The 26,921-nt window shown below is 42.9% G+C and overlaps 1 long non-coding RNA gene across 9 annotated transcripts in view; it reads left to right on the top strand.

Annotated features, from left to right (window-relative positions):
- The window catches only part of Gm35850, a 31,311-nt gene extending 6,744 nt beyond the window's left edge, over positions 1 to 24,567 (top strand). For 5 of the 9 annotated variants that reach the window (XR_879082.2, XR_001778618.1, XR_879083.2 and 2 more), the window contains 2 exons: positions 18,312 to 18,409; positions 19,641 to 22,629. This is a non-coding gene — a long non-coding RNA (predicted gene, 35850). Of the gene's footprint in view, positions 1 to 18,311; positions 18,410 to 19,640; positions 22,630 to 22,876 lie in introns of those variants that run through there. The other 4 variants (XR_387899.2, XR_879078.1, XR_879080.2 and 1 more) reach the window with 4 other exon arrangements.
- The last annotated feature ends 2,354 nt before the right edge of the window (positions 24,568 to 26,921 follow it).

Genomic DNA, 26,921 nt, shown 5'->3' with positions numbered 1-26,921 from the left:
AGTCTGATGATGTTTATAAACAAGGAGTACCTCACGGGCACAGCTGCTTAACTTCCTGGTGGCCTAAGGAGGAAAGATGGAGAGGCAGGGTGCAGTCTCAATGTCTCCCTCAGATGAAGTTGACTTTTATTCTTTCTTAGATAGCAATTAATCTAGCGCTTGCCCCCCCCCAAATCAATATAGGCATAAAAGTTATGTGAGGATAACTAGGTCAGATATCTAGATGTAAAGTACTCAAAGTACAACATATCAGGGGCTAGGGAGATGGCTCAGTGGGTGAAGTGCTTGCCCTGCAGGCATGGGGACCAGAGTTCAGATCTCCAGAGGCAAATGCTATGGTGGGAATAGCCACGTTCAGCAATCCCACTCAACTCCTTTGCCTGTAGCCTTGCTATGTAGCCAGGATAGCCTTAAATTCAACCCCCCTGCCTCTGCCTCCCATGTACTGGCCTTACAGGGTTGGGATACCTTACCTAGCTACTTTGCTTTTAAATTGAGTTATTGCATTTTTTTTTAACTCTAGGAGTTCTTTGAATATTTTGGATATGAATCTCTTGTCAGATAACATAGTCCTCAAATATTTCCAGACACTCTGTGAGCTAGCTGCCTTTGCATGAGGCCGATAATCCCCTTTGATACATAATGCTTTTAATTTCAATGAAATCCAACTTACTTTTTCTTATATTTCCTCTAGTTTGGGTGTCAAAGCTAAGAGATTCGTCCCAAAGCCACAGTTAAGAAGCTTTATCCCATGTTTCCTTCTAAGCATGTTGTAGCTTTAAGTCTTCTGTTTAAATTCTTGATCCATTTTGAGGAGTTTTTGTGTATGGTAAGGCTAGCATGAGCTAGAGAGCAAGAATCGGATGGGTGGGGGCAATAGGAGAGAGAGAGTAAGAGGGAGGGAAGGAGGGAGAGGAAGGAAGAGATGGAGGAGGTGGAGTAGGGAGAGGAGGAGATGGAGGGAGGGGTGAGAGGTGGATGGGGAGAGGAGGGAGGAAGAGGGTTCAGTGCTTCTGTGTCAGCTTCCCAAGTGCTGGGGGGGACAGGCACACGCCACCACGTTAAGTCTGAGTATTCTTCTTTTGGGTTTATACTTTGGTTTGCGCACAGATCAGTCTCACAGTGACATTTTCATATCTTCTCTTTATATTCGGTTCTTATGTCCCCTACTGCCCATCCCTGACTCCACCCTCCTCCAGTACTCCCCTGGCTCCACCCCTTTCCTCTTATTGGTCTTCCGGCCCCACCCTTTCCCTCTTATTGGCTCCCTTCAAATCAGTCTCCCTTTTGCTTTCAGGACATAGTCTACATACTCCAGTAACACTTCCTCCCCTCACTTTAGATCCTTGTCTCCTCACTCAGAGACCCATTCAACTCTTTTTTTATTTTTTATTTTTATTTTTTTGAGACAGTGTCTCATTATGTAGCTGTGGCCATACTGGAACTCACTATGTAGACCAGGCTGGCCTCAGATTCATAGAGATCTGCTGTTCTCTGTGCCATCACACCTGCCCCCCCCACCCCCCCCCGTCTTAGTTAGGGCTTTTATTGCTGTGAAGAGGCACTATGACCGCAACAACTCTTATAAAGAAAAACATTTAACTGGGGCCACCTTAGCGTTTCAGGGGTTAGTTCATTATCATCAGGGCAGGAAGCATGGCAGCCTGCAGGCTGATATGGTATTGAAGGAGACAAGAATTCTACATTTTGACCCAAAGGCAGTAAAAGGAGACTGTACAGCACTAGGTGTAGCTTGAGCATATGTAAGATCTCAAAGCCCACCGCCACAGTGACACACTTCTTCCGACAAGGCCACATCCATTCTAACAAGGTCACACTTCTTAATAGTGCCACTCTTTATGGGCCAAGCCTTCAAAAACATGAATCTATGGGAGCCATTCCTATTCAAACGACTACACCACACACACACACACACACACACACACACACACACACGATATGTATGTGGAATGCAAGTTTAAATATATAGGAGAAAATGTGATCTTTATTTTGAGTATAGCTTAGTTTGCATAAAAACAATCTCTAGTTTGGTCCATTTTCATGGGAATGTTAGGATTTCATTTTTTTTTATGTCAATTAGCATTTATTTACTGCACATAATAGTTGGTTTCATCATTGCATCTCACATACATACATTTGTGTGTATATATACAAATATACATACGTATATAATACAGATGATAGTTTTTAATCCTCCTTACCACATCCTGCTCCTCTCCCATCGCTGCCCCTTCCTCTACCCCAGCCCCCTTTCCACTTTTCACGCATTATTTCTGTTTCCTTTTTCTTTATCATTGTTACATTTGCACACAGATGTAAATGTATAAACACAACCTAGTGAGTCCGTCTAGTGTTGCTTGTGCATGTATGTTTTTTGGGCTGACCACTTGGTATTTGTTTTTTACAGCTGAGTAAGAGTCCCTTGTCCCACATTTTCTTGTTTCTTGTCAATGTCATGCATGTATATAGTGCATTCTTATGACTTCCCATCCTTCTCTCTCAGGTCCCTCTTACCTTGTCACTCCTCCTACTTCCTTCCCTTCACAGGCTTCCTCTTAGCAGTCATGCCCCTCCCAACACCCTACAAATCCCTTTCTCATGTCCAACTCTTTGTTTGTTTCATGACCCACCCACTGAGTTCAGCCAGGGGCACCTGTGTGACTGCAGGTTTAGAACTATCCAATGGAGTCTGGTGGGCTGACAAACGGGAGACGATGCCACCTTCTCCCCAGAATCTAACAGTAGTCAGTGGGTTCTCAGAGAGGGCTCTGTGACTCCCTCCCTCATCCATGACTGACAGCTGATAGGGCCAATCTTCTGCAGGCCCAGTGCTGATGCTCCCAGCTGCTGTGAGTTCGTCTTCCGCATTGACTGTGTTATGCCTAGAGCAAGGTATTTCACAACCCCGCTCCCCATCTCTGGCTCTTACATTCTTTCTGCCCTCTCACCTTCCATGTTCTCTGAGCCTTGTGGGCGATGGTACTCTCTGTTTAGACTGAGCATTCAACTGTCTCTTATTCTTAGCACCCTGAGCCGTTATTGTCTCGGCAATCAAACTTGACTGTGCAGAGAGGATTCTCTGATTAAGGCTGAGAGTAGCGTTTGTCTGTGGGTACAAATAGATATTTAGAAGGCAGTTTGAAGCTGTGTAGTTAAAGAACAGTTGTACGTTGTGCCCTAGGGCCAAGACAACCCTAAGTATTAATAGGTTTACAGTATCGAGCACAGGCTCATTTTGGGGGCAGTGGGTCTCAAATCCAATTATAGAGTGGGACGGGGAAGGAGCCAAAGGGGGTTAGTCAGACTGAGAAGGAAAGTATATAGGTTAGAGATAGTTGAGCCATTAGGGAAAATGCTGTTTTTAGCTTTAGAGAAAGAAGGGCAGAAAAACTATTTCTAAAGAAATACGAGTTGCAATACAATTGGTCACTGAAATTTCAGAGATGAGCACATACACAAAATTACATAAAATAGAAAACTGAAGATCAAAAATAATACAAATGCAAATGAACCCCCCAAATGAACAGAAGGTGCTATGTTCAGAGACGCTGCTTCTTGGGAGAGATGCCTGCCCTCTGTTGATTTAGCTCTGTAGTCTGGATTCGCCATGCTCCACTCTCACTCTTTCTGTGATCCACATGGTTCCTCTCTGCTATGGCGGATGGGGTGTTGAGGGTCTCTCAGACTTAGTCTTCCTTCCCATTCTTCTGCTGCGGTCTTCAGAGTCTGTGAGGCATGGGGTCTGCTGCTCCCAGCAGGATGCGGTACCACGTGACATGTTCTTTCGCATTCTTCCTGGGGTCCCATCCATGCATTGCTACACGGGGCAATAGTAGATGTGTACGGGGTGGTGGTGGGAAGTGCTGCACATTTCTTAACCTTAGGCACCCGCACTCCCTCTCTGGAGCTGTAGTCATGAGGCGCTTACATCTCTGGTTGGTGCAGTGCATGTGCGTGGCTGCGGGGCAGTGCAGTGGCGACGGTATGGGTTGGAAACCTCTAGATTTCTGATCCCCGTACCTTTTATGGTGTGTCTGTGGTTTGTTGTGGTGCGCGTTCCTTTCTGGCCAGTCAGTTTAGCTTCTGATTTGCTTTCTGCAGTTCACTATATCTCTGTGGTTCTCATTGCACAGCTGTTTCAAGTCCTTAGCAGCACTTCCGGGGTGGGGCCCCAGCGCAGCGCCAACTACTTGGAGTGGCTGAGTGCACTTGCTGGATTCTTTGTGGAGAAAGCCCCATCTTAGTCTCATTTTTGCTTTTTGTAGCTTCCCCCCGTCTTTTTAATTGATGGCTTTATGAACATTTATTATTATTATTGTTGTTGTTGTTTGCAGTATTCATGTGAAAGTCAAAGGACAATATTATGGAGTAAGTTCTCTCCTTCCTACTGTATGTAGGTTCCAGGGATTTGAACTCGGGCTGTTAGGTTTGCCCAGGGCTTGGGGCTTTAGGGGTACATATAAACAATGAAGATCAATAGGACTTGGGTCTGTTTGGAGTGAGTGGAGGTGTTTTGAATGCAATGTAGAATAGGCAGATAAAACAGGAAGCTCTTTGTTGGTCTCCATATTCGCAAGCCTGCCATTTTACCAGAAACAAAATCTAACCGATAAAACCTTATTTCCTTTTGTTTTCTTTTGAGAAATTAGTGGGGGCTTTGGTTGTCAAAACAAGAGATCATAAGATACACATACAGATGGATTGTTTTGATAATTCTGGGCTCCAGGGTCTTCCCATGAAAAGGGAAGAATATTTTGAAGAAAAGACACAAGCAAAACAAAACCCTGCGTTTGAGACAATGTTCAAGAGAATGAGAAACAAAAAGCTCTTCCCAGCTCCCTCTTCTGAGTTCTGAGCTAAAGGTTTGAGGTTTGCATTGTAGGGAAAATTTTTTTTTGATTGCTTCTGTATTCCACATCCTTACCTCTGGTAAAATGTTTCAAATTCTGACCTGAACAAGGAATTCAAAGCCAGGGGTTAGAGGTTACAAATAATCCAGGAGGCTGGACTGTAACAGTAAGCAGCCTCCCCCCTGGGAAGTTTAACTGGGAAGTCCTTACCTATCCTGAGCTAGAAGACCAAGCTTCCTCTTTGTTAGCGAGTTTCAATCACATTGGAGTTAAACTAACTTGAAGTGCCAGAAAAGCTGTGTAATATTGGGTTTCCTAAAGATAAAGAGAGAAGGGATATGATTGGTGGATGTGTAGTCAGGTGTGGGGGGGAAGGGGGTGCCTCCGCTGGGCGATGCTGAAGCATCCCTTTCCCTGAAGGACCAGCCAGGGGCATGGAGAGAGGGTAGTAGAGGCAGAGGAAGGGAGAGAGAGAGAGAGAGAGAGAGAGAGAGAGAGAGAGAGAATGGAGGTGGAGGAGGGAGAGGAGGAAGAGAAAGAAGAAGAGGAGGAGGAGGAGGAGGTGGAGGAGGAGGAGGAGGAGGAGGAGGAGGAGGAGGAGGTGGAGGAGGAGGAGGAGGTGGAGGAGGAGGAGGAGGAGAAGGAGGAGGAGAGGCCAGTCATGAGTACATGGAGAGAGGGGAAGGAGGGGAATGGGGAGGGAGAAGTGGGGAGAGAGGGAGAGGAGGGGGATGGGGAGAGAGGGGGAACAGGAGGGAGAGGACCGAGCAAGAGAGAGGAGGGGGCAGGAGCCCCTTTCATAGTGAGTCAGGCATGCTTGACTGTTGCCAGGTGACTGTGGGGTGGAGCCTAGACAAAATGCTAACATGGAAGGCCTCTGTTTTTTTAGTGATACATGAAAGGATCATGTTGGGCCATCCCTTGGCTGTAGCCCAACAGGTATTAATTTATTGCATGCATTGAGAACTGGCTTCAGAACAGGGTGTTCTATTAGACACTATTCCAGCTTTAGAAAGAGGAATTTTTGTTAAGCCTGACTGTTAACTGTGTCTGATCTGCTCCTGCAAGACTGGCCTACCTACCAACACAGAGGAAGAAATTTAAGCCAGTCAGAGGAGAATACCACTCCAGGATTTGACAATGCTCGTGGTGACCTAGCCTAGTAAAAGACCTAGCCTGAGTTTTAAAGCAATACAAAATTTGATTTACCTGTTGTCTTAGTTAGGGTTTCCATTGCTATGAGGAGACACCATGACCAAGGCAACTCTTATACAGAACGAAATTTAATTGGGGCTGGCTTACAGAGGTTCAGTACACTATCATCAAGGTGGGAAACATGGCAGCATTCAGGCAGGCATGGCACTGGAGAAGCTGAGAATTCTTCATCTTGTTCCTAAGGCAACCAGGAAAGGGTGGAGCCTGAGCATAGAAGGAGACCTCCAAAGCCCACCCCTTAGAGACACACTTACTCCAACAAGGCCACACCTCCTAACAGTACCATTCTCTATGGGCCAAACATATTCAAGCCACCATACCTGCTAAGAAATGATCAAAATTCTAGTCTAGGAAGACCATTTACTCTGTTTTATAGAATGAAATGTTGTCCAATTCCTTAGGAAAGTCTTATTTAGTCTAAATGATACAAAAGCAGGTTAGTTTAATTTTAAATTAGCACAGTATGATATGGGTTCTTCCACATAACAAGAGCAAGATTTTCACTTAAAAAAAAAAACAATTATTTGGGGCTGGAGAGATGTCACAGAAGTTTAGGAACCCTGCTGCTCCTGTAGAGAAACTGAGTTCAGTTCCCAGAACTTAATCCTTACTCTGGGTGGCTCACAGTGACCTGTAGTATCCCCCAGGGATCTGATGCTGTTTTCTGGCTTCTAAAGTCACCTGCATGTGAGCATGCATGTGAACACACACACACACACACTCACTCACACACACACACACACACACACACACACACACACACACACACACACACACACACAGTTAAAAATAGGTCTTAAAAGACCTTATGGCCAGGAGTAGTGGCTCACAGTTTTAGTTCCAGCACTTGGGAGGCAGAGACAGGTGAATCTCTATGAATTTGAGGCCAGCCTGGTCTAAACAGTGAGTGAGTTCCAGAATAGAAAGAGCCACATAGTAAGACCCTGTCTCAAAATCAAACCAAACCAAACCAAACAAATAAACAAAACCTTTTTTTCTGGGTATAAAACTCTACCTTTTCTATTATGGATGAAGTAACTCTTGAACAAATACTTGCTTTTATTTCTATATGAGAATATGATAGTTATGATATATCTGTTTATTTCTATATGAGAATGTGATAGTTATGATAATATCTGTTTTTGAAAATTATCTTTATGAGTATGTGATCCAGGTTTGTTCAATGGAGGAAAAAATGGAACAATAATATTCCTTATTTACCTTAGTAAGGGAATTTCTTTTAAAATTTTATGAATATTTAAACATTGATCAATATAAATATTCTTAAAAATGAGATCATATTGTATACACAGTTATGCGATGGTTTTCTCACTGAGGGCTTTACTAAATTCTTTCTATCTCAATAAGCAGCCACCTGTGTCATTGTTAGTGTGTCATTGCCTCCTCACTCCTTAGCAGCAGTGACTTCCGAGCAGGCAGCACTCCCAGAAACACAACTGTGCCTGTCTCTTGTCTGTTGTCTGCATCACCCTGAGTGCTATGGGTTTCCTAGACTCAGGAGAATCAAAAGCATCCTGGATTAGCATTTGTGGCTAATAACCTCTCACTGATTTTTAAAATTAAACAACTTTTTATTTATTAGTGTATGTCTGTGTTGTGTGTGTTGTGTGTGTTGTATGTGTTGTGTGTGTTGTGTGTGTTGTGTGTGTTGTGTGTGTTGTGTGTGGTGAGTGGAGTGCTGGTTCGTGTGCGCCACAAGAGAGCATGTGAGGTCAGAGGACAATTTTATGGAGTCTTTTCTCTTCTTTCTACTTGATCTGGGGATTGAACTCAGGCTGTCCCACTTTTGTGTGGCAATTGCTTTGCCCTGAGCCATCTTGCCAGCCTCTCCGCATTGTTTTAATATCCCTAAGCTGATTTTGTAAGATCCTTTATTGGAATGTTCAGGTCCAAGGTCAAGTGTGTGCAGCTGTATTTTCCTGCTATACATGCTGCAGTTCCTTGAAAAGCATTGAGTTCCTGTTAGGAAATGTGCAGTCATGTGCTGACTCTGCTCAGTCAGGTGACATGGCTGCCCACTGTGGAGTGTTCATGTTCATGTTGGTGCTGTTCCTAATCTCCATGTTCACCACGTCAGTTTTCCTTCCTCCTTTCTTCCTCCATCTCCTTCCGTCCCTTTTCTTTTCTTGATCTCTTATATGCCCTGACTTTGCTTTTTTTGAGACTGGGTCTCACCAGATAGCCCTGGCTGGCACTTACAATGTAGACCAGGCTAACCTCAAAGTCACATGTCTAAGAATCATCCCACTGGAAAGGGGAGCAGGCCAGTGGAGGAGGGAACACAGGAGAACCCGGATATGCTTCACAGACTTGCTTGAGCTTGCTCTAAGAGAATGTCACTAAACACAGCTGGAGAACACAGGGCCTTCTAGCTTGGGAGGCCCGATGAGTTCCAAGGACCACTTAAATAGGGCCCTGATGAGCCAGGTAACCCTTGTATCAGCACTGTAAAGACTCTTGCACAGAACTCCAATTTGCGTAAGAGTTTCTTTAAGGTAAACAGCTAGATGTGGGATTTCTTCTGATCTTAATCTGTTGTTACTCTACAAAGATCCGCTGATTTATTTTCCATTCCTTAACCTGCATCCTGTCAGGACTCGACATTTTCAGTTTGGATGCTCAAGGAAATATTCGGTTTGGCTTTGATATTAATTTGTCTGATTATTAATGAGACCTGTTCATTTCCATTTCTTCCTGAGCTGCCTACTCACATACTTTGGCTATTTTCCAATCAAGTTTCTTCTTAATGATTTATCACCATTGAGACATGTTCATGATATTAATCACAAAAAATTCTATTAAACAAAATTAGCATGAAAATGACTGCATTTCATTTTGGTGTGTTCATACAGTCTTGGAAGAACTATTGCTTTTAAATGCATATTCACTATGCATCAAGTATCTCTATCTAAAATTTCAAAATTACATTTGTGTGTGTGTGTGTTGCTATAGTGCATGTGTGGTGGTCAAAGGATGACATAGGAATTGGTTTTCTCCTTCTACCACTTGGGTCCATTTGATCAAGTTCTGATGGCCAGTCTTGATGGCAAGTGCCATTACCCACTGGGACATCTCATTGGCCCTGTATTAAGTATCATCATTAAATTTTTGTGATAGTTTTAAGAAATAGATTGTGAATTCTCTTGGATTTCCTACATTGATAATTATTATATCATGAATAAGTTTGTTTTTTTTTTTGTCCTAGCTATGTTCAAGTGGATTTTATTGGTTGCAATAGTTGAGTTTGTACATTTCCCTGTGTCCACATTGCATGCATTCTGGCCTCAAGAGACACACTGATATATTATCACACTAAGTCGATACTTTGTATTAAGGCACACCTGTATATTCCTTTGGTTTGGCCAAACTTGTAGTGATATGCATCACCCAGTAGAACCATACAGAGTAGTTTTACTGTCCTCAAAGTCTACTATGCTCTGTCTACCCTCCCACCCCCTCAGCACAAGTCTTTCTACTGTTTCCAGTTCTATCTTTGAGTGTGGCCTGGCTGAGGTTATACAGTGATTACTCTTCAGCTGAGACTGTACACCATCTAGTCTTCAGCTTGGCTTCGTTCTCACTTGCTAGCTTGCACTCAGGGCTCCTCTGTGCCTTTTTTTTTTTGTGGTTAGGTAGCCCATTTCTTTTCATTTTCAGTCCTGACAGTGTTCCTTTGCCTAGATGTACTACAGCTTATCCATCAGTCTGTACATCCACTGAGGGCCATGTTGGTTGCTTCTGAGTTTGAGCAGTAAAAAAAATACAGACACGACAAACATGCATGTGTAGGTCTCAGTGTGAAAATAAGTTTTCAGTCCACTGATGACTGGATTATATGGTAAGATTATATGATTTTTTTGTTTTGTCTTTTTTTTTTAAAAGAAATGACAATGTTCTTCCTCTAAAGTGGATGAGCCAGTTTTCGTTCTAATCAGTAATGATGGAATGTTTCTATTGTCCCACTTGGCCAGTGTTTGGCGTTGATAATATTTTGGAGTTGGAGCATTTTAAGACATGTGCAGTAGTATCTCATTGTTTTAGTTTTTGTTGCTCCGGGGTCATGTAACACTGAGTTAACCTCCCCTTCTCCCTTTTCTTTGGAGAATAGCCTTTCATCATCTATTTCACTGGCTATGGCCACCCTAACTCCCAAGCTTGTCTGATGCCAGAAGCTAAACACGGTCAGGCCTGGTTAGTATTTAAATGGCAGATATATTTTTTATAAATATTTTCTCCCACTTTGGGGCTGGCTTCTAATTCTTTTCTGTATGCTATATTAAAGTTTTGGTTTCACATTGTACTAGCAAAGCTTGCAGTGGCATGTGAGGTTTGAGGGCGTGACAGACATCTTTTCCCCCCTTAACATTGTAACATGTATGTAATGCCTTCACATTTTTGTAACACCTTCACACATGTATGTAATGCCTTCACATGCATGTAATGCTTTCACATATATGCCATATCTTCACATGTACATAAGACCTTCACATCTACGTGATACAATCCATATGTGCAATGCCTTCACACATATGTAATGCTTTTGCATGTATGTAACTCTTTCATATGTATGTAATGTCTTTGCTCTAAACGTTATGTTTATTATAAACTTTTGACAGGGAACTTTTCCAGCTCAAGGGAACTTTCTTTCTATTCCAAGTTATTAAGAGTTCTTTCTCCCCTGCATTTATCAACATGCTCATACAGTTGGATCTATTAATACAATGAATTATGCTGATAGATTTTTCAACAAAGTAACCTTGTATTCCTGGGATAAGCCTTATTTGGTGTAATGCTAACTATTTTGTTTATTCCTGGATTTGGCTTACTAATACCCGGTTTAGGACTTTTGTAAGTGACTCTGGCATGGAGCCCCCTTGTTTGCAGTGTTCTGCTGCTCACGTCGGCTACACTAATCCTAGGAAATGAGCCGAGAGCTCTCTTCTTCTGCTGTTCTTGCTGATTATTGCAGTGTTTCAGCACAGTTTCTAAATTTGGAAAATGGGATACCAACCACACAGAAGTCTTTTGAGGATTAAAACAGTCAAAACAAGTAGAGCGATTAGGCCAGTGCCCACACCGCTGAGCAAGCTTTCTGTCTTAGCGCCGGTTACTCTTATTCAGCTTCCTGGGAGTGTCTTAAACAGAGGGTGGCCATCTCTGGAGCCTGGGTGACATTTCAACATACATACATATACATACATATGTACATACATACACATGCAGAGAGACACCGACACACATATGCACACACAAGCGCACACGCACACACTATAATGCTAGGTCTCCAGCCTTGGGATCCTGCTCTTCTAGGCAATCATACGACCACTGAACTACACAGACCTTGGTTTCTTTCTTTCTTTTTTTTTTTTGAGACGGGGTCAGGCTGGACTGCAAGCCCCAGGGATCCACTACTTTACACCCTTTGTTACTGAGATTACAAGGATGTACTATGGTGTCCGGCATTCTTATGTAGGTTCTGGGGACTGAATGCAGGCCCTCATACTTGCACACAAGCATTGTACTGGATAAGTTCTCTTTCTAGTTACCCCATCTCCCAGGATTTCTATGTAGCTCCTTATTGAATTTTATTGTTTTTGAAACATGTCTAGCTATGTAGCCCAGGCTGGCTTTGAACTTGTGATTCTCTTGCCTTAGTCCCTGAGTGCTGGGATTACAGGTGTTTGCCACCTTACTTGGGTTGAATTCTATTTTTATTATGTTGTCACAAGACTGTGGTCTGTGTACTATCACCGTTTCAATATCTGTGATGCACTGGTTTGCTTATTGTCTATGTTTCTGTCAGAAGGTGACTCTCAGAAAGATGTCACTTTGTTTGAATCTCTAGAGAGTTTTGCATATATGAGATGGTGATTACCATGACATATTCTACATCCATTTTTGTTGAATATCAGAATGATTGCCAGAGGCCAGGTGTGGTGGCACACTCCTTTAACCCAAGCACTCAGGAAGGCAGAGGCTGGTGTATCTCTGTGAGAGAGTCTGTCTCCCCCATCCCTACAAAGAATGATTGTTAGAGATGTCAATCTTTGGTGGTCATAATGAGTTTATTTCTTAGTGGTGGTTTTCTTCAACCAGTTAGAAGAAGTTGCAAATTTCCAAAAGTTCTAGAATTGGCTTCATATTCATATAACTATATGTAGTCATAATCTCTCTCTCCCCTCTCTCTCTCTCTCTCTCTCTCTCTATATATATATATATATATATATACATATATATATATATGTACATATATATATATATACATATATATTCAAACATCAGTATTTCCTGACTGCTAAGCATTTTGAAGGACTGTCTACTCCTAGACCAATTTGATTCTAATTTTCCCACTCCTAGAACCTCAGCAATAATGTGAACTCTCCTTTCCACAAATGGAAGAGCCTGTCTTAGTCCATTTGTGATACTATAACAAATTACTAGAGACCAAGAAGCTTATAAATAAGAGAAATCTATTTCTATGTGTTTGGAGGGTGGAATTCTGCAATCAGGGTGTTGGCATGCTTGGATCTTCTGGATCATATGTGTCTAACTTCTGTCTGTGTCTCCACTTGGCAAGTGAGTTTCTTTGGGTAGGGTGGGTTTTTTTTTCTCATGTGGGCATGTGTTGTAGTTGTGTGGACTCTGCACTCCCTTAAAACTCCTCATCTAGATATATCTATCACATTGGGCATTAAGATTTCAGCGTATGAGTTTTTAGAACACACAGTCATTGAGGTCACAGCACAGCAAAGCTGGCAACCCTCCTAAGATGCTTTTGTTTCCTGTATTTAATGTCTTCCACAGAATGTCACTCATGTATTCTGTCAAGCAGTTACAGAGCAGGGACAGCTGGCCATCACTCAGCTTGGAGTATCAAATAGATACTTTTGAAAATATACAATCTTTGAAGATTTTTATTCTTCAGACAACTTTGGCTTTGAAAACTCTGTATATCTTAAAAAGCAGTTTTACAATGTCAGTGGTTTCCTGTGATTGATAGTCACAGCACACTGAGCTCACGGAGACATTAAAAATGTGGCATAGGGAAAGAAAAAAGGGACTTTGCAATATTGAACCCCGCAGCAGTTAGTAATCTGCTCTTGGCTCTTCTTTCCCTTTACTAAGGATTTTTTTCTTCCCTTCTGAAAGGCCTGTGCTTTATTGCATTCCCTATATGGACATACAAATCAAAATACATTCCCCCCCTTGTGCTTGGCAGAGTCTTATTTCTCGGCATAGTCAGAATTATTGGATAAGTACTGTAATTCTATTTTTTTAAAAGTTTTGAAACCTCAAACTTAAAAAAAAAACCCTCTCAAAACACTGCTACTAATTAGGGCTCTCAGGGAGGACATTCAGGCCAGCACCAACATCATCGCAATCTCAAAGAAGGGAGGAGGCAACTCCTTTTCAAAGCCCGAAGGTAAGGGCTGCGTGATATGGAGAAGCAATGAGGTTAAAGGAATTGTTTTTGGGATGCAGAAAGAGGTAATTTTTAGTGAGTGTGGAAGAAATTTTTCCCTACTGAGGGACTTGTGAATAAGTTATACTACGTTAGCAGCTTTAACAAATGTACCATGGAACATAATAGCACAACACTGAGGTTTTATTTATTTTTTTGCTCAGTAACTACCTAGGGTGGGTATTCATATTGACAGGGAAGCTGTCCGTAACTGTTCTTCCAGGAACCCAGGCTCCTTTAATCTTGTGGCTCTCAGCATTCCCTAGAGCAAGAATATATAATTGGGAGCAGGGTTATATTAGACAATAAGTATTTTCTTCTTTGTGGATTATCTTGTCTGTCACATGTATTGGATGTTGGCATTACACTGTGGAAACAGCAAAGCCCATGTGTGGATTATAAATGTGGCTGTGTTCAAATAAAGCATTATTTACAAAGAGAAGTGGAGGCTGGGTTTAGTCCCCGGTGTGTGATCTAGGGATCTACCTATCCTAAAGACTGATTGTGCTCTTCTGTATTCTGAGAAATAAATGGAACATGAAGATATGGCTGTGGACAATGTCTAGGGGCTAGATCTGGAAGTAAAAACGTGTTGTTTTCTAAGCGTTGGCTGGAAATCAATCCTGAGATGGTAGTCAGCTTCTATGGGAGATGTAGTCTCCATGAGTATCCAGGGTGAAGGGGAGTGTATTGGTGTACATGTGTCAACCCTACCACACCGAGCCCATAAACATGACCAAATGCAAGGTCTATTCTCAAACGATCCTATGTTAGAACACATAGAGCTTAAAAGCCAGGACTTTGGCTGGGTGTGGCAGTGCTTGTCTTTCATCCCAGCACTTGGGAGGTAGAAACAGGTGGATCTCTGATTCAAGGCCAGCCTGGATTACAGAGTGAGTTCCAGTGTAGTCAGAACTACACAGAGAAACCCTGTCTCAAACAAACAAACAAACAAACAAACAAACAAACAAACAAACAAACAAACAGAAACATGACTTTATAGTCAGGCAGCTTGAATCCTGAGTTTAAATCCTAGCTGACCACTTTCTAACTATGTACACGTTGGATAATTTGTTTCAACTGACTCAAGCTTTGAGTTCTTTCTGGAAAGTGAAGGTGGTTGTGTTTCTCTTAGGGTTGCTGCAAATGCCAGATACCGGAAAACTATTGTGATGAGCATCTTTAAAAATGTCTGATTAATTATATAATACAAATGTCTTATTGTTATCTGGATAATTTCTTTCTTTGGCAATACACTGTAATGCCTAACACTGTGTGAGGCGTGACAAGCTAGTTAACCTCTCTATGCCTCAGTTTCTTCATCTATGAAATGATGATGATAGTAAGTCTATCCTAAAGTACTTGTGACAGGTAGATGAGTCAACATGCACGGGACCAGAGGTGCTTCCTCTTGGTAATTTATACCTTAGCTCAATAAGTGGTGTCAGAAATTACTATTTTGATACTTATCCCTAGTATCTAAGGCAGATCGTAACATAACTTAGCTCAATAATTGGGGTCAAAAATTATCATTTTGATACACTGATCCCTAGTATCTAAGGCAGATAGATGATAATTAAGTTAGACTAACAGTATTTGTACATTAATTCATTCCCCCAATAGTGAGTGTCTAGAGGGCTGGTTCTGTGTTTGGTTTGAAGACTTCAAGTCATGGCAACGTCTGGCAGTGACCTGGTCTTTATAGGCTCACACTATACTTGATAACAGATCATTTTTTTTTTTAGCAGTTTCTACACTGAGCCTTTTTAGCAAGCCATTTAATTTTATCATTTGCAGCAGCACTGTGAATTAGATTTTCTTGTCACTATTTTACAGACAAAGTAACAGATGTGTAGAACTTAAGTAATTTGAGCAAGGTCAGAGAGCTGATAAATGGCTGAGACGATATTTGAAACGATGTCCCTCGGACTCAGATGCCAGCTCTGTTAACAGTTGTGCTGGGATGTCAGATCTGGCCACATGAAGATATTTGCTAAGCAAAGTGTATGCTGTTTAATGGGAATGGAGACTGGAAGCAGGGGAGGGGGATGGGTGTGATGGTGATGGTGGCCTTTCGCCTCTTTGGGAATTCAGTTCCATCTCTGGACCATTTATGACAGCAAATGCCCTCTCTACTTGGATGACTTCAAACATTCCCCCAGGATTAGAAACATGTAATCTTATCAACCAGGTTTGCTTTCCATCCGCAGGAGAGCTGGACTTTTCAATTTAACCACTGGCTTAAAAAAATGGGAAAAAAATAACACAAAGAAATCTACTGTCTCTAGCCTTCTTTAAAATGATGAATGCTTTTTAAAGGCAAATCCATCATTGGTCACTTGAGGGAGGAAATGTCAAGGAAAGTGATGGTTTGTTAGCTTTTACTTCTTGACATTATACAAGAAAGTAATTGAAGCACAACAAATGCCATGTTGTTTCACCTCATCTATTTATATACCATCTGACAAGATGAATATATATGTAACCACGGATTTGGAAAAAAAGTGACAGAGACTCTGAGACTCGTTCCATGGTGTTATCAGTACTGATCAAATGTGCTTCCCCTCACCAGAACTCGTGGCAGAGATCAGGATACTCTCATGTAGATGCCTAGATATTGAACAACTGCACTCACTTTAAGCGCCTCAGGCACGTCGTTAGTCTCTTATCTCCAGTTCTCGGAGCCTAAACATGATGTATAGTAAAGCATGCACAAATTCGATTCAATAAACAACTATTTATCTAGTCGTCTCTGTATATAAGATACTCTGGCGAACCGGGATGCAATTAACCCCAGTCTGTGATAACTGCAAAGCCGTCTGGACTAAATGTTACTATTGTTTCATTTAGGAAGAAGGAACCCAAATCCACCTGTTAGGGAAACCAGCAAAGTGTATCTTTCTCTGTATTGTGGTATGCTCCAGAAACCCTACAAGTAAATTATATTTGAAATTCACAAAGTGAATTTGCTGCTCAAAGAGTCTTATAATAGCACTTTCAGAGCATATGTAACCATTGACAGATACAGATTTTTTTTTAAAGTTGGCTGTTTATAAGGTGAATGGCCACTTTACCGAAGGATATTGTGTGGCTCATACTATGAAAAATCCTAAGGCTTGTTTCTATGACACCCACGATCTCTTTGTGGTTGGATAGTCTGGTTGTCAAGCAACTTAAATAGAAGAGACATGTGAAATTATTATTATTTTTTTCCCCTCTGAAAGGCGTGAGCTACAAAACAAAGGCATCAGGCTGCTTATTGCACAGAAAAAAAAATCTCTTCAGGTCTCAGCATAGATTGCTGGGGTAAAGAAAGAGGCACAGAGTTGTATTTAATAGGGAGAGGCAGGGTGAGCTTTCTGTGTGCCTTAACGTTTTTATTTCCCTGAAATTACATCAGCAATTCAGCCGGGGTTTCAAGTGAGCCTGTCCAGGGGTAGTTTTGACCAAGTCTCTGGAACACAGGGATGGCATTATTGTGTGTTTTTGGTTGCTGGCTTTTACAGTCCCTTGTTGAGATAGGTCCCTGGCATATGTTCTTTTCTACATATAAATGGATGGATAGAACTGACGCCAGAAAACCTGAGTTATGTGACTACCAGTTACGTGTCTGTACTGGGTGGTAGTAAAGAATTTGACCTTGACCAAAGAGATGCCTGGCTTTGCTTTCCTTCTGGGAGGTAATTTGTGTTAAACCAGATAGAAGTGTCTTTGTTTTAAGTGGGTGCTGGCCACGTTGAATCTTAGACTGGGGTCAAGAATACTCAATAGCCACATCAGAAAGGTCACCCCGTGATTGATTTTATAGTTTAAGTTTGGGTCATGTGGTATCAGGTGACATGAGGCCGAGTTCAACCACTTGGGCAACCAGTCAGTCAATCTATCATGCTTATGTAATAAGGCTGCAATGAAAACTCTGAGACTGGGGTAGCAATCCTTTTAGCATAGTGACTCCAGAGCAGAAGACAATGGAGACCTTGTACTCTCTAGTATCCTTTAGTAACCAAAGCCATAATAATATTTTCAGCAACTGCTGCCTGTCCTTCTGGAGAGTTATTGAAACGAGTAGAGTTGAGAATCTCCACAAATTTGTAGCTGTTGTCAGAAGTGAAGGCACTTCTGTAGGTCTATTATTTCAAATCAGAGTAATTTGGCTACTTTTGTGCTATGACTGAGAGGGGCCTATAGACATGCAGATGTGTCTGACTATACATTGCAGCGACAGCAGACCTTAAAACTCCAAGACCAAAAGTTTCCCTTGGAGGTGCTTATAGAGTGAGCCAATTTGATATGCTTAGAAAAAACAGCATTAGATAGATAGACCGCTTTTTAGCGCTACCCTTTGAGTTAGGACATTCTGAATGCTTTTTAATTTGTTCATGGGTTACAACCCAAATACATTAAGGGTCTGTAAAGGAAATATAAATAGCTAGTAGGTGTGTTATGTGGCAAATCATGGGACATATGTTCAGATAAAAGCACTTAGGGTTAATAAATATGACAATTCAAAATATTTGTACCAGGGCTGAAGAGATGGCTCAGCTGTTAAGAGCACTGGCTAGATCCTGAGTTCAATTCCCAGCAACCATGTGGTGGCTCATAACCACCTGTAATGGCATCCAATGCCCTCTTCTGGTGTGTTGGAAGATAGCTACAGTATACTCATATACATAAAATAAATAAATTAAAAATATCTGTACCAGCAATTACCCAGAGGCTACTCATTCACTTTTACTTTACAGTTTGAGCTAAAGGCTCCATCTGCAAATCACCTGGATATAAATGCTTGAGACCATTCGGCCTTATGGATGTGGAGCGCCCAGTCCACCATGTGCCTAGGGTGTGTATAAGAAAGCAAACTGCAAGTGGGCTATGTTCTTCTAGCTGGGCTGCCTCGTCTGGCCTCAGTGGGAGAGAAAGCATCTAGCCTCGCAGAGAGTTGAAGCGCCAGTGTGTGTGTGTGTGTGTGTATACCCAGGGGGCCCCTACCAGCTCAGAAGAGAAGAAGAGAGGGGATGGGGGAAGGATTGTGTGTGTGTGTGTGACAGGGAGGGGGGCAGTGAGTGGGATGTAAAGTGAATAAGTAAAGAAAAAATTAAATTAAATTAAAAAAAAAGAAAGCAAAAAAAATGACTATCCAGCCTTCTATCATATCTCTTCAAATGTCAGATTTTGTTTGAGTTTGTTGATTTTAATTGAATTTTCCTTACATTTATTGGCATAAAATTATTCATAATGACCTTTTATGATTGTTTCAATGTAGGATCTGCAGTAATGACTCATTTAAATTTTCTGACATTATTTATGCCTTTTCTTGGAGCTTCATTTAACATATAATAATAATAATATAATTTCTCCTAGAATCAATTTTTGTCTTTGTTTTCTCTACTGGTGTATGTTTTGTATTTTGTTAGCTCCTATCTGTATGTACAATATAGTAGGTTCTTAAAATTAAAAGTATAATTATTATATGAACTGGTAATTGCACTGCCAAGTACATTTCTAAAGGAAGCCAAATCAGAGTGTGGGCGAAGAGAGCAGCACTGTCACCTTACAGCATTTGTCATAATGACCACATGACATCAACTCATATGGCCACTGGCACGTTAATGGTTATAGAATGTGTAAGATATACAGGATAAAGCAGCATTCAGCCATTAAAAGAAGGAAATCTGGTCCCGTTCAATATCGTGGAAGAATGTGGAGGACATTCTTAAGTAGTCAGTTAGTCACAGAGAGAGGAACACACAGTGTACTTACGTGTGGAATCTGACGTAGTCAAAGTCTTAGGAGCTGAGCGTAGAGCGGTGGGTGCAGGCGCCTGTAGGGAGGATGGCTGAAGAACTCTTGGCCAAAGAGTGCAGGACTTTAGTTAGACATGAATGACTTGAGTGGTATTGGTCTGTCGTTTATTTGACAGTTACCAGAACAACACATGGTTTAGGTGGGCATCCTGATTATTTCTTTCGGATCACTGACATGATTGACCCAGACAGTGCTCTCATCCAGCCTGTAAGAAGGCTTTAGGCTGGGAGTCCGGGGATGAAGACTAAGTCTGCTTTTCTCTTTAGCACGAGTTGTATCCTCCTCACGGAGCCCAGGGCTGCCAGGCTTACATCCTTACCTTCCAGCTCCGAAGAGGAAGAGCGTTCCTTCTCCCATCGATTCCAAAAGCTCCGTTGTCAGATGGAATCATGCCCTGAACCATTCCTGAAGGGATGAAGTGGGATTCATGTAAGTACAGTTCAAGCTTTCCGTTGGAGGCCCACTCCACACAGAAGATGTATCTGAGCCTATGGGAGGGAAATGCATCCAGAAAAGGCAGAGTCTTCAGACATTCATGAATTATTTTGTCACTTTTTTTTTCCTTTTGGACAGGATCTCACCAAGTTGTCCATGCTAACCTGGAATGACATTGTAGCTTAGATGGGCTTAAACTTCACTTCTTTGTCTTAGCTGTCCAAGCACTGAGATTGCAAATGTAGACCACCACTCAGTCACAAACTCTTTAAGGTTAGACTAGAGATCGGTGTGACTATGGAAATGAAGGGCTCCCCAAGAGGCTGATGCAGTGAATGTTTGGTACCTGGCTGGTGATGCTATTTGAAAGGGTCTGGAAGTGTAGGATGGGTCTCAGGATGCTTGGGAATCCTTTATCTCTGTCTATCACTGTCTGACTCTATACTTCCTGTCCAACTGTCCACCCAGAATTAAGACCAACCTCCAGCACATACTCCCTACCTCTGTAATGTTCACTGAATCCCCTGAAAGTGTGAGCCACTACAATCCACTCTCCCTTAAGCTGTTCTCTCGGGTACTTTGGTTGGAGCTTTAAAGAAAGTGACTTTTACTCCCAGTGTGTTTTTCTGTTATGGATGAGAGCAAGCATTGTAGGCTTTGGCCATATGGGTCTGTGCCATTTTCTCCCAGACTGACTTTCTGTAACTTCTAAAAGATACAGCCCCCCCCCCCCCTCCGCCCTCCCGTGAGAGTTGGAACTGGTCCTTGGGTCATACACTATTACGTCCTGAATTAAACTGATTTCTTTTTTTTCTGGTCCCAGTGTTATATTTTATGCACAGAACTTTCAAGATACGTTGGAAGACAGAGCTCTAATTTAGAAGTATATGAGAGCAGAGGCTGCTCATTTCCTCTTCCCCCTTTCCCTTCATTCCCCTCTTGCATTCCTCAGCCCTCCCCAACCACCCTCACTTTATAAGCTCCATTCTCTCCCTTCCCCTTTAACCACTCAACATCCAGCCACCAGAAGAAAGTCTGATTACTAAGTACTCAAGAAGTATATATTGCCCAGCCCAAAGCTATTTCTCGAAGCTTCCATTTCCTCAGGTGTAGAAGAGAAAGACCTGCAGTCGCTTTTGAGTGATTCCAGACAGGAGGGCAGAAGAAAAAAAGACCAGGCAGAAATCGAGTAAGCTAATTTTTTGTCCTGGCTTCACCATGACTTTGGGATTTGGGACAAATGACATCTTTGCATCCTTTCTGTTTCCCCCTCTTAGGTTAGGAAATGGCCTGCATCTTCCACAGCTCAAGGTTAGATGGCAGAAAGGAAGCATCACAAACCAGCCAGAGGAATGGAGATGAGGAGGGAACTGTGGGTAGTGTGGCTGGACTTTGGACAGGAATTTTGTCTGGGAAGCAGTCTAAGGATTGCTAAAGACCAAAGCTGACTTCCAAACACAGTTCTAATGGAAGGAGATTGGCCAGCTCATTGTCTTCAAAAGTCATTTAGAGGCCCTCTCCTGCAGATAGGGAGACTCCTAGCTCTTCTCTAGTAGGATGGCATGTCACTATGTTTGTGTTAAGAACTGCCTTTCATGAAACACATGGCAGACATGTGGAAGGAGAGAAATTATCCTCTATGTAAACATTGTCCAGTAAATTAATCAAACTTCTACTGAGCATTTGCTAAATGTCAGGTGCTTAGTTATACGCCTCAAAGATGGAGAGCAGATGGCTTCCTCCCTCAGGGAGGTTTAATCTGGAGATTTGAATGGAGAATCATTTAAAACTAACCAGGAAAACAGAAACACCTCTGTTTAAAATGAAGGAATTTTAATGCAAAAGAAATGGCTACACGGGTGATAGTGATGTCGAGAAGCTAAGAGGTAAGGAAGAGGAGAGGAAGAGAAGAGGATGAAGAGATGAGGATGAAGTGACCCAGGAGACGGCATGGTCCAATTGCTATGGTGACTTTTTAGAGGCACAGAAAAAGAAGTCCCAAAGTAAATGGTGGTAATGTTGGAGCTTATGTGGAAATGGTGGGAAGAGGATGGAAGGACTCAGAGTGAGGCCAGAATCAGCACCAGGTGACTTTGTGCCAAGATGTGGGAGGAGGTCTTCATTAGTAAGGAATCACATTTGATGGTGAAAGGGATGGCGGCATCACTGTAAATGTGGTCAGTGGTGGCTTCTCGCCAGGCCAGGGCCAAGTTCAGGTGGCATCATGACAGAATAGGTTTACCTCAGAGAATCATTGAGGTGACTATGAAAACTACAGTTCCCAGGGAGAAGACAACCAGCCGACTGTCTTAGTCAAGAGACATTAAAGGAGATAGAGTGATGGCAAGCGACTACCACAGAAAGGGACCATTCCTTACCTGTTTCTTTTGCCAGAGGTGAGCAAATTTTCAAATAGGAGGTGAGAACTGGCTTTATGCAGTTCTAATGAAGGAATGTCTTTGCAGCATCAAAACAAACACACACATGAAGCCTAGTGATTCCTCTAGGCTTCATGTGCAAGTCACCTCAAGGAGACTCAGCCAGCTACAGGAGTAGATCTGTGCTGAGTGGTAAGAGGGTGCCCCAGGACTCCAGTGACTGGTGGGCAATGGATCTTAGCTGACAGTGGCATTATGGCCCTCTGTTAATGGAAAGGAGCCAGGTAAGAAGTCCTGGCTACACTACTACAGTACAACTCATAGTGGCTTCATGATGTGTGTGGGCCCATCTGGTAGTTATATTTGATGCTTTCTCTCTCTTCCTTCCTTCCTTCCTTCCTTCCTTCCTTCCTTCCTTCCTTCCTTCCTTCCTTCCTTCCTTCCTTCCTTCCTTCCTTCCTTCCTTCCTTTCTCTCTCTCTCTCTCTCTCTCTCTCTTCCTTCCTTCCTTCCTTCCTTCCTTCCTTCCTTCTTCCTCCCTCCCTCCCTCCCTCCCTCCCTCCCTCCCTCCCTCCCTCCCTCCCTCCCCTCTCTCGATCTCTCTTTCTCTCTCTCTGTCCCTCCCTTCCTCCTGTTTTTTTTTTCTTCCCTCCCTTTTCTGGTTTCTTGCTTGTTTGTTTTTTTTGGCAGGATCTCACTATGTAGCTCGGCCCATCCTGGCTCTCACCTGATCACTATGAAGATCAAGCTGGCTAAGAATGGCTTTACCATGGCTGGCACGTCTGAAGTTCTTAAGTGTGTAATGGGATGGACAGTCTTCATGGCTAGCTTGGAGTGTTACTTGTCTTGTGGGTCAGAATTGCCACAGTGGGGAAATGTAAGTGAAAAGCAGACCCTCTCCTGCCACCGCCCCTGCATCTTCAGCACGGTAAAGAGTCAGCTAAGGAAATGGAAGAAAATGCCAGTTGGCAGAAGCTAAGTGTGCTGAGCTGGCGGCCCCAGTTACATTGTCATTCATTTTTGATGAATGGAGAACTCAGGCCTCTGTGAACCCAGATGGATTCTGGTAGATGACAATGGAGTTCTCTAACCTTAGCTACGAAGCAGCTACTACACCAGATGTGGCATCTTCACTCGAACAGATAAATAACTAAGGACATTAATCTGCTTCCAGAAAAAAAAAAGACTTTCCTCCAGCACAGTCAAGCATCAAACACTAATAAAACACAGGGAGGGTCTACGAGGATGAATAAGAAACCTTGCAAAGCAATCAGAAAGCAGTAAGTTCTGTTCTAGAAAGTTCCATTCTAAAAGGTCAATGTCTTCTTCTGTGCAGAGACCAAACCATAGTCCTGGATGAATACTCGCAGTGGCACACTCTATACCATGTGACCCAGTGCCTTTGGCCAGCTCAGTTGCACCAGAGGGTCTGATCCACGGTAACTGACCTCACGGGGGGCCAAGGGATAGGTGATCTGGTGTGGAAACACGACAACGCGTCAGATCTCATTCTCCACTCGGGAGCCTGGATTGGGGAGACGGAAGCTGAGCTGGCTAGCTGTCATGCACAGGGGAGTCAGTGTGAGAATGTCACTGAAGACGCATTGAAACAGGGAGAAGAGGGGATTGTGGGAAGAGAGGGAGGGGACTCTTGATGCTTCCTGGTCATCCTGGACAGATTTCTGGGGACCCTATGTGCTTTTGTTCTTACTTTTAGGCTCCGTGAAAGCCCTCTGAGGATATCCCCTGGTTGAGTTAGAGTGAGTGGATAGGGAGAGCTTGCCTAGCATTGGAGCCTGCGGGGTACCACTTCTTGTCTGACTTTACCACTAACTCTCTAGTACGATTAGATATTTTCTATGTATTGCTTTCATCTTTCTTCTTAGGCTATGAGGCAGTGTTCTGTGTAGTTGAGGAAAGGTTAACCTTGGTAGTAATAATGTTATGAATAATAATAGTTCATATTAACTCAACTTTTACTGCGTGCCAGGCACAGTGTTGGGCACTTTACCCTCGCTATGTTCAGCAGGAAGGGACTCCCCTGGGAATTGCTGCTGTAGCCATTGTTGTCAATGTGACCTGACTTCCTCTGCTCTGACTGTACAGCCACAGGAAGTGACCTGCCACACACAGCTGGTGGAAGGACAGAGGTATCCACTCTTGGGGTAGTTATCTTTTTCTTCTCAGCAAAAGTGGTTCATACACACTAGTGAAAATTTGAAAACATCTAGAAGCAGAACTACAAAAACAGTCCAATATTCTGTCCACTACAGATACGTTGTCAATATTGTGCTGTCTGTTCCCCCCCCCTTTGCTTTGAAAGCTTTACAACGTCAAATCTGAACCCTTTTCATGCCATTAAATGTGCTTCTCCTATGTAATTCTTTTGGGTAGTATATTTTCCTTCTTTCTAAAAACATTTTATTATATATGTATATATATATATATATATATATATATTTTTTTTTTTTACTGTATAAGTTAACTTACAAACAACAGGCTTTGCATGGGACTTCATGCATATTTCATTTTGGTCAACTCTCCCCTAATTCTTCTCCTCCCTTTTCTCTGCTGCCCCTCCTCCTGGCAGGAGTCTGCCTTCTGTTTAGTTCTAAAGCTTTCCACGATCGCCTTCTTTAAACAGTTACTCTCCCTCCCTCCCCCCTCCCTCTCCCCCCTCTCCCTTCCTCCTCTTTCGTTGTCTCCCCCTGACGGTTCCCATATTCACTCCCAACCAGGTATGCACATTTAACAGCTGGAGCCAGGAACCATATAGAACAGACACTAAAGGATATTTGCCTCCAACATAATTTTTAAAGGACGGTGCAGTACCTTTTATGTGACAAGTGTAATGGTTCAGGTGTTATAATCAGTGGGGCAATGCATCCTGGGAGTGTGCATCCTGAGACTGTGAGACTATGAGCACTCTTGCCAGCGTCCTGGTCTGCTGGCTGTTCTAGAGTTTTTTCCTCTCAGAAGCTCTGCAGCTTCTGATTATTGGTGCCTTCACATCAACCTGCACTGAGTCTCCTGTTGTGGGACAACCCGGCAATGCCTTATCTCTACCAGACCCAATTCTGGGTTGGATGCCTTTTAATTTCTCTGCACAACACTGGAATCTACCAGCAGATGGCGCTGTGAGCAAGTGCATCTGCTGGGTGTGATTTACACAAACCCTGGAAAGCTTTAAATATTTATCCACAAAATTCAATAAAGCCGTTCATCAACTCTAATGCTTAGAATTTGGTCAGCCCAAGAGAATATTTTAATATCTTGCCCGAAGTTCCACAATCCTCTGCTGCACAGTGGGTCCTTTTGTGGGTCAGATTCCTGTTTGATTCTTGTCCGTGGGAAGGATTTCCTGTAGCAGGCCTAGGAACCAGCTACAACATCTTGCTAGGTATTGTAGGGATGAATCATCTTCCCTGCTTGACAGGTCTTCAAGGTTAGATAGTAGGTCTGATCTTTTTCCATTTCTTCAGCCTTCAGTAAGTGTTTGATGGAAGGAGGTCTTCCATGAATATATCAACTCGTGTGTGTGTGTGTGTGTGTGTGTGTGTGTGTGTGTGTATGGTGTGGGGTGGCATGTGTGTGTGTCTATGTGTGGTGCATGTATGTGGCATGATATGGGATGGGGTATGTGTGGTGTGTGTCTGTGTGCATGTGCATGTGTGTATGTGTGCGTGCACATGTGTGCACATGTGTGCATGTCCCTCCAAGGATACTGCAGTCAGGATATATGATGTGCCCTAAAGGCTCATGTGTTAATGTCTTGGCCCATAGGGTGGCATTACAGGGACATAGGACTTGGGCCTTAGGGATTTGTCCTGAGGTCCCTGGGGTTTGTCCACGAATGGGCAGTGGAACCACGGCCTCTCCTTCTTTCCCTTTGGCCGCTGATTGATGAGGTGATCAGTTTTGCTCTCTCATGGGCTTCTGCCAGGTTGTGCTGCTTTACTGTAAGCAATAGAGCCAATAGGATAAGCAATAGGATCATGAGCCAGAGCAAAGCTCTTCTCTTATGTTAACGATCTCGGACATTTCATTATAGCGATGGGAAGCTGAATCACATGGGGCGGGGTGATGGGGGTTGGGAGTCATCTGGTTGTCACAGCGGTGGAGTGTGTTGATGGGCAAGGGTGCTGAACATGCAGGGAATAACAACACAAATAACTGTCCCTATCGCCCTTTGTGTCTATGCACCTGCTTGGCTTCTTCCTGGCTGGTGATGTCACACAGACCATAGCCTTTTTCTGAGCCTCAGGTTTCCTCATTGGTAAAAGGAAGACACACACTCTCTCCAGATTAACCCAGAATTGTTGTGGGTTTCAAAGAAGTGACATACATTGAGTCACTTTTTGCAGCTCACACAGCATATCTTACATACGATGTACCAATTGTCTTTTGGTCCATGCTAAACCTGGTTTTGTTCCCTTTGACACTGTCCCAGGCTAAGGCCTGAGACTCACAGGTGGGACTTACACTTGCTCTGACACACTCATCAATACCTCAGATTGCAAGCTCTACTGTCGTCCTGGTTGTTTGTAACCCGGATCAGAACACTCACTCCTTGGCTCCTTATTTTCTTCACGTCTATGTGCAACAGATGGCCGCCCCTACTGAAAGTCCCCTGGAGACCTCCCAGCTCCCATGGCGAGAGAGCTGTTGGCTTTGAGGCCTTGCATACTTCCATCTAACACTTTCTCATACTTTACACAGCGCTGTCTCATTGCTC

Source organism: Mus musculus, chromosome 8 (assembly GCF_000001635.26).
Source record: "Mus musculus strain C57BL/6J chromosome 8, GRCm38.p6 C57BL/6J".
Taxonomy (NCBI): Eukaryota; Metazoa; Chordata; class Mammalia; order Rodentia; family Muridae; genus Mus; species Mus musculus.
The sequence above is the reverse complement of the archived record's forward strand: the minus strand, read 5'-3'. Positions and strand labels throughout refer to the sequence as shown.